At 37.9% G+C, this 7,445-nt stretch overlaps 1 pseudogene; it reads left to right on the top strand.

Moving 5' to 3' along the window:
• Nucleotides 1-6,514: 6,514 nt before the first annotated feature.
• On the top strand, nt 6,515-6,621 carry LOC118996388 (uncharacterized; annotated as a pseudogene).
• The last annotated feature ends 824 nt before the right edge of the window (nt 6,622-7,445 follow it).

Genomic DNA, 7,445 nt, shown 5'->3' with positions numbered 1-7,445 from the left:
GAAGGGGACCTCATTTAGATTAACCTGTGACTTCAACAGCAGGTGGTAGAATGAACCAACTGCTTCAATTACTGCTTTTGCGCATGACTTTCATGTGTTACTAAGATTATCAGAGGAACCTGATTACATCCCCTTAGACACTATTGTTGGCATGATGATTAAGCTGTTTTTTTTTTTTTTTTAAGACTAGGAACCTAAAAAGCTTCTTGGCATGAGGCAAAAGCACTGTGTATAGAGATCAGTAAGATAGTGTGTATCATTGCCCTGTAGCTTATCTCCACATATACAGCTCCCCAGTGGATCCCTATGATAAACATTATTGGAACAATTAGCTGCTGCTGACACAGAATCCAGACACAATAGCCATGGCCAGCAGCATAGAGCCAAAAATTATGGAGCCAAAAACCATAAAAAGCAACACCAAGCTAGTCTCCCCATTCAACTGCTGTCATAAAACCCTCCCAGTGCTATGTTTGCATAGCTGGCTTCTCCGATAGATATGGCACTGTTAACACAAAAGAAGAAGCTGCAGCACTTGTCTTTGTTTAGCTGAAATTACAAGTCATTGAATTAGTATGTCATCTTTATTGTGCTGTCATGCAGCGGAGGTGAGGAAGGCTCTGTAATGGATGGGAGAGTTTGATGGCCTGAAAGACAGGCTCACAGATGGTTGTCGATATAAAACAGTTTCCACCACCCCCCCCTTAAAAAAAAAGGAGGAAAGGAAGAAAGAAAAAAGCAAATAGCCTGCTTGGAATGGATCTTCAGTGATTTGTGTATAATCCTACGCAATGTTCACATCAAGCCCATGCGTAAGAACTGTGGTGGCCTATAGTACAGGATGAAGGTGTAGAAAGCTAACGTTCCTAGGGAGAACATTCGTGATTTAAATAAAAGTGACGCAGCGCTTTAGCTTCATAGAAAGCTGGCGATTGCCCTTGCTCTGGGAAAGTTTTTCCTACAACATTTCTAAACACTTGTGAATAATTAGTGAAGAGAGTTAACACCGTTATAGAAAGTTTAAAAATAAAAAGAATTTCAGGCATTCTTATCACAAGAAATTTAAAGTTCCCCACTTGCATGGTTAAATATATTTTGATACGGATCTTAGACCATCTAATGATACAAAAGTATTTGGGCTGCATTTGACTTAAAATATTTTAAACTCATTAATTTCTTGCTTTCCTTGCGTTTTTTCTAAGTTTTAGTTTGATTTACAACACATCATTGGAATATTATATCAAATATACCTATTGAACACCAATAAAATAACAAAATTTTGCTTTTAAAAGACAAGATGGTCTTATACCTTTGACATAATTATTTAAAATTTGACCCAGTCTAAAAGGTGTTGTTTTGAATCTTATTATTTAACACAGAAAACACTTTCCACCACTGTTTTTTTTTTTTCAGGTGTGTTGCTAAGCCACCAAACATTCAGGGCGATGTTTTTAAAATGAAGCAAACAGGTTACACTTAAGAGTGTGTAAAATTTTTAACGTGCTAGTAATTATTTTGGGTCAAGTTTGTCTTTTTTTTCCTCCTGTGTATAAGAAAAATAGGAGAAAAATTAAAGATCTGATTTTTCTCTTGGTAAAATAGAGACTTATGTATGGTCATAATAAAAACTTGTAGTGGGGTTAATGTAAATGTGAGTACATATTTAAAAATACACTTGATCGCACGTAACAAAATCATAAGGGCTGAAAGTCAAGGACTGTAAAATTCACATATCAGCTCTATTTATGAATGTAAACACTTCTCTTAAAATATTAATTTTAAAAAGCTTTCTAAATATCTTTAAAATAGCACTTACGACTCCTGGAAGAGCTGTATGAAGAAGGAATTAAGGAATTAAACACCTGGCTGAGGCCCTAAATTTATCTGTCAATTCAGCAACATTAATACATTTATTGACTTGTATTTAATGTTTATTGTATTTGAGGATCGCCATGCCGACTCTTGCAGGTTGTTATGAAAAGCAGCCCTCTTGGAAAATACTGTTTGTATGTGTGTGTGTTTGTGTGTTTGGAGGTATGGGGAAAGATTATGGACTTCACAGTTAATTAGATCTGCATCTGAATCTTGGCCTTGCCACTTACTTTATAACTGTATTACCATGAACAAGTTATATAACCTCCCCACACCTGACCTTCTCATTTGTAAATGTGAGTGAAGAGGAATGGGCAGTGAGTCGGGGTAAGGGCATCAGGGACTTGGGCAACAGACGGCCTGGACACAGCTTGGAAGTGAGTTTTCTTGGCTGCAGGGTTAACAAGTGGCAACTCTCTGTCCTTGAGTCGAAACTGCTCCAGTAGAAGGGCTAAGACCCATAGACACACATCCTGAAACAGAAGCCTAGTGTGGAGGTTTGGGCACAGGAGATACAAGGCCAAAGCATAACTGACAGAACAAGAGCTTGATAGTACCTGTCAAATTTAAGGAGGAAAGACCCCCTAAATCTGTCCAACTAGATAGGGCTGGTTCCAATGCTTAGAGATTGGGTGGAGGATCAGGAGGTCCCAGCTCTTAGTAGAACTGTGTATGCACAAAACCAAGTAAATCATTAGAGTTACAGCCATTTACTATTGAATATGCCTGAGCCAGCTAAGTAAAGATACTGAAAGGGTAGAGAAATGAAAGCACGTAAGTGTGAAAATTCAAAGAATTATGATTATTCCTTTACAGAGGAAAATGTTGAGGAAGGAGGAGGTTAGGACAACCAGGAATGAGATGCTTACTCGTGTTGCTGAAGCCACTCACATGTTACCCAGTGAGGGAGGGTCTCCCTTGCCAAGCACTAGAAGTTCTAGGTCTCTCCAGTCTACCTACTCTATCCCTGGACAGTTTGGCTCAGATGTGGTGACCAGAATGAAAGTTTCCCGTGCGGGGTGTGAGAGATGTTAGGGGTTCCTGGTATTCCCATTGCTCAAGCATCTCCATTGGTTCCCAAATCCCCCAAATTCTTCTATGAAATGGGTACAAACTTTTATTTAGCAATTAGTCATGCACAAAACCTAAGAAATAAGAATGACCACAAAAACTATTTTATATTAATTCACAGTTTACAAATCTAGTGAGATAGTATATGTGTATGTGTATGTGTATGTATATGTATATGTATATGTATATGTATATGTATATGTATATGCATGGCGTGGCAGCCCTGGCCAGGTGGCTGAGTTGGTTGGACCACAGTCCTGGACACCAAAAGTTGTGGTTCAATTCCCAGCCAGGGCACATCCCTAGGTTGCAGGTTTGATCCCAAGATGGGGTGCATCCGGAAGGCAATCCATTGATGTTTCTCTCTCACATCAATGTGTGCCTCTCTCTTCCCCTTCCTCTCTCTCTAAAATCAATAAACATGTCCTCAGGTGAGGATTAAAAAAATAAAAGGCATGAAAAATAGGTTGATGCCAATGCGCATGATAATAATTATTAAAATCCCTTTTGATCTGTTCAAGAGAAGTGAATGAGGATTAGAAGTAATTATATGTTGACTTCGATTTACATAAAGATGTAAACCACAGAGAAGGAAAAAGGCATTACCTGTGTGAATTAGTGTTGCAAGAAGAATGGGTGTGTCCAGGTAAAGGGCACCTGGAGTCGATGGAAGTGAGGAAAGTTCAGAGAGAAGGCCCGGGAGAGCTGGGGTAAAGTAGATTTAAGCTTTAGCTACAATAAAAAGAACAAACTGGTGTCTGTTGGTGTCCAAACATTTTATTATGTACCTTTTTTCTCTCTGACTTCATCCTTTCCATAAATTTTTAATTCATTTCCTGGATGAGGACGAGAATAAAGCCAGTGAATAAGAAAGTGTTCCTTCATTATATTCAAAGGGGAATATGTTTTAAATGTCACACATACACATACACGTATTTATATTCTGCTGTTCTAGAGTTATCCTAGACTAGTGTTCCAATGTGTAGGTCACAGGGTCATGTATTTTGTAATATAAGCTGATTTCAGCTGGAACATTTTTTTTTTCATGCAGCCTGCAACTTGTTCTTTTAAAATAAATGTCACTTACTGTGTTTGAACTGCCTTTGGTACTGTGTTCTTCCCCCTTTTTTCCTGTGCTCTATTGTACTTAAGCTGTGTGATTAAGTGAGAATTGGACAATAATTTGAAATGATCAGTGTTATAACCTTGTCAAAATCAACTGTAATCGATGTATCAATTATTTCAATAAGCAGTGCTATGTAAGTAATTTCATTACTTTGTATCGTTATTTTTATTCACCAAGGGTATAAACAGTAACCAGGTGCATCCTAGTCCACTGCAAAATTGAATTGCGGTTTTCTGACTTGGTTTCTGTATATGGCCCCATGATGCTCCCTTTTTCCTTTTTTTCCCCCAGCTTGACATTTTTCCCATCTTTATACCTCTTCTTTCTGGATGCTGTTGACTCCTGTGGTCTGGCTCATTTCTGTGCAGAAATATGCCTGCAAATCCGGTCCAGAGAAGTCTGTCTTCAGCCTCACTTCTATCCTTAAGTATTGGATTAATAGCAGTCACATAAAGCTCAGATTTTGTCTAAATCAGAAATCACTAATTTATTTCTCAGTCTTTTTGTGATGTAAGTAAGCTGTGATGTTATAATTTTTCTCCCATCTAAGGTACTGGCGTAGAAAGCTATTGAAATTTTACCTTTTAATTGGGAAATTTCTTCGTATTATCACATTGCACTATCTACCCCAATTCTCTACTAATGCCTCATACTCAATATACACAAAACATCTCTTCCATCTACCCCAAATTAACATCTCTTTCTTCCTTAAGCCATGAAATCAAGGGTCTTCGAGTCCTTATTAACTCCTTATTCTTCAATCATTTGCCACATTCAATAGAATCTACCTCTGTGAAGCCAGTATTTTCTCCCACATTGTCTCCCACGCTATTCATCTGAAATGGGCCTCCAGACTTCTTGCCTCCACACCGGAATTTAGCCTTCGGAAGAGGCTCCTCACCTTTACTTTCTCATTACTTTGCAATAATCTTCCTATGCCTCATATCTCTGTCCTTCCCACAGGTTTCAGACTCCGTATTCCTAAGAAGCCCAGGCTGTGCTCCTAAACAATTTGTCCTAAAGAATTTATCTCCTGCAAATTCCTTGGACAGAGCCTATATTTCCATAAACCTATGCACTGCTTATGAAATCATCCTAACCCAGTAAAATCCATTTCAAATGCCTTCTCCTTTTCTGATTCTCCCAGCCCAAGGTCATTTTTCCTTCTGTGAACTTCACCCCTTGCATTTTCTAACTGTTCATGTTAGAAATGGTCCTAATCACATTACACATGATTGAAGATTATCTTATCCCTTCTTTTCCCACCATCTTTGCCCCTATTCAGTTTTAAGCTCATTTTGGGCCAGATTTGATCTAACTGTCTTTACATTTTCAAAATATATCACTGCATTTCCTATACCCAATACTAAATACTATTTGAATACCCAATACCCAATACTATTTGAAAGGAAGCAACTAAGTATACATCTCCCTGCTTTTTGTCATAGCAGAGGCTTTCCTCAATACAGTATAGAGTCAGTAAGTAATCAAATTCCATGAACCCCAGTAAGCTGAATTAAAATGTGGATTGTGCAGCTCTGCAAGGCAATGACATGAGATTGCCGTGACAGTGGTGTAAAATGACAGTGGGGCTCCAGCCACTGAGGCTCAGTTTGTTGGAATGTCGTCCTGTAACAGAAAGGTTGCCATTTCAGTTCCCAGTCAGGGCACATGAGTAAGTTGTGGGTTCAGTCCCTGATCCCTGGTCTGGATGTGTATATTCCCCAGCCTGGGCCCACGCAGGAGGCAACCAGTGTGTTCCTTTCTCACATCAATGTGTTCTCTCTCTCTCTCTCTCTCTCTCTCTTCCTTTCTCTTTAAAAGCAATGAAAAAAAATATCCTCAGGTGTGGATAAAAAAAAAGGAAAAATAACAAAGAAAAATAATGTGAATAAACTTCCCAAATAGCTGGTAAGTTTTGAATAGCTGCCTACTCTGGTATAATTCTTGAATTATGAAGTTAGTCTCACATTCTACACTGAGAAGACTTGGAAAAAAGAGTTAATGACTTTCACATCAAGAAAATATGTGTTTTATAGGACTGTTCTTTTTCTTCCTTTTTATTGAGTTTATGAGGATGACACTGATTAACAAAATTATACAGATTTCAGGCGCACAGTTCTACAAACATCATCTTTATACTGTATTGTATGCTCCCTACCCTAAGTCAAGTCTCTGTCCATCACTGTTTACCCGATATCCTCCTCCACTTCTCCCTACTCCCCTCTCCTGGCAATCACCACACTGTTGTTATGTGTTCCTGAGTTTCTGTCTCTGTCTCTTTTTTTTTTTGGCTCAATCCCCTCCATTGCCCCTACCAATCTCCCACCCACACCAGCCTGGACAACTGTCAGCCTGCTCTCTATCCATGAGGCTGTCCAGATTTTGCTTGCTAGCTCATCTTGTTCATTAGATTGCACGTATGAGTGAAACCATGTAGTACTTATCATTTCTCAGGCTTTTGACTAAGATCAAGCATAGTACTTGTTCTTATCGGCTTAATATATGACTCTTTAACAGAGGGCAAAGGATTCAAGACTCACTCACTCTTTGGTAGTGATTCTCAAAAATATCTTTGTTTTTCAAACTGGGTTCCAACCTCCCAGATTCCCTGCTGTGGAGGGAGGGGCAAGGGTATTTACAACACTGCAAAGGCCTTGTTCGCCCCTGACTTCCCTCTCAGCTCAACTCGGAAGTACAATTGGTTTGTTTTGTATAAATAAGCAAAAATGCTGGGAGGAATTAAATATCTTCATAAAACAAAACATTATGATACCAGAAACCCTTAGGAATAGCACTAATGCTTTTAAATGAAGGTTTTATTTGTCTCAGAGCTGCAAAAAGGAGTCACTAATGAGATGTCATTTAAATTCTAACACCTGTTTAATGGCAGTTTTTCTCTATCCCCAAAGAGTAACTGTTTATGAATGTTTGCAGTTTTCCAAGTGTATCTACAAGAATTGTTTTTTCATAAACAATGTGATGCCTTTTTTTCTCATATGCTACCGTCACGCTACAACATACGAGGAAAATTGTTGGTTGTGGCATTTTTGTTTTAGATATGTTTCAAAGATAGTGTTATTTCATACACTGAAACTTAAAATTTTTTTAATTTACATAGTAAATATTTTATGAGAAACTTCATGTTTTACAGATTTATGAGTATATATTGGTATAAGAAATAAAATTTCTGGTTGTATTCTTTACCTAAATTTAAATAACACGTGAAAAGACATTGCTGAAAAATATGTTTGCCCCTATATTCCCTGTTATGAAAAATATATATATTTATAAATAAACATACATACACATAGATTTCTGAGAGTTGCAAAAAAGAAATGCTTGTTGACTTTTACACAGACAATAAATAACTGAA

The sequence above is a fragment of the Sturnira hondurensis genome, unplaced genomic scaffold (assembly GCF_014824575.4).
Source record: "Sturnira hondurensis isolate 20B ecotype Veracruz unplaced genomic scaffold, ASM1482457v3 Scaffold0011291, whole genome shotgun sequence".
Classification (NCBI taxonomy): Eukaryota; Metazoa; Chordata; class Mammalia; order Chiroptera; family Phyllostomidae; genus Sturnira; species Sturnira hondurensis.
This window is presented reverse-complemented; position numbering and strand designations above follow the sequence as displayed.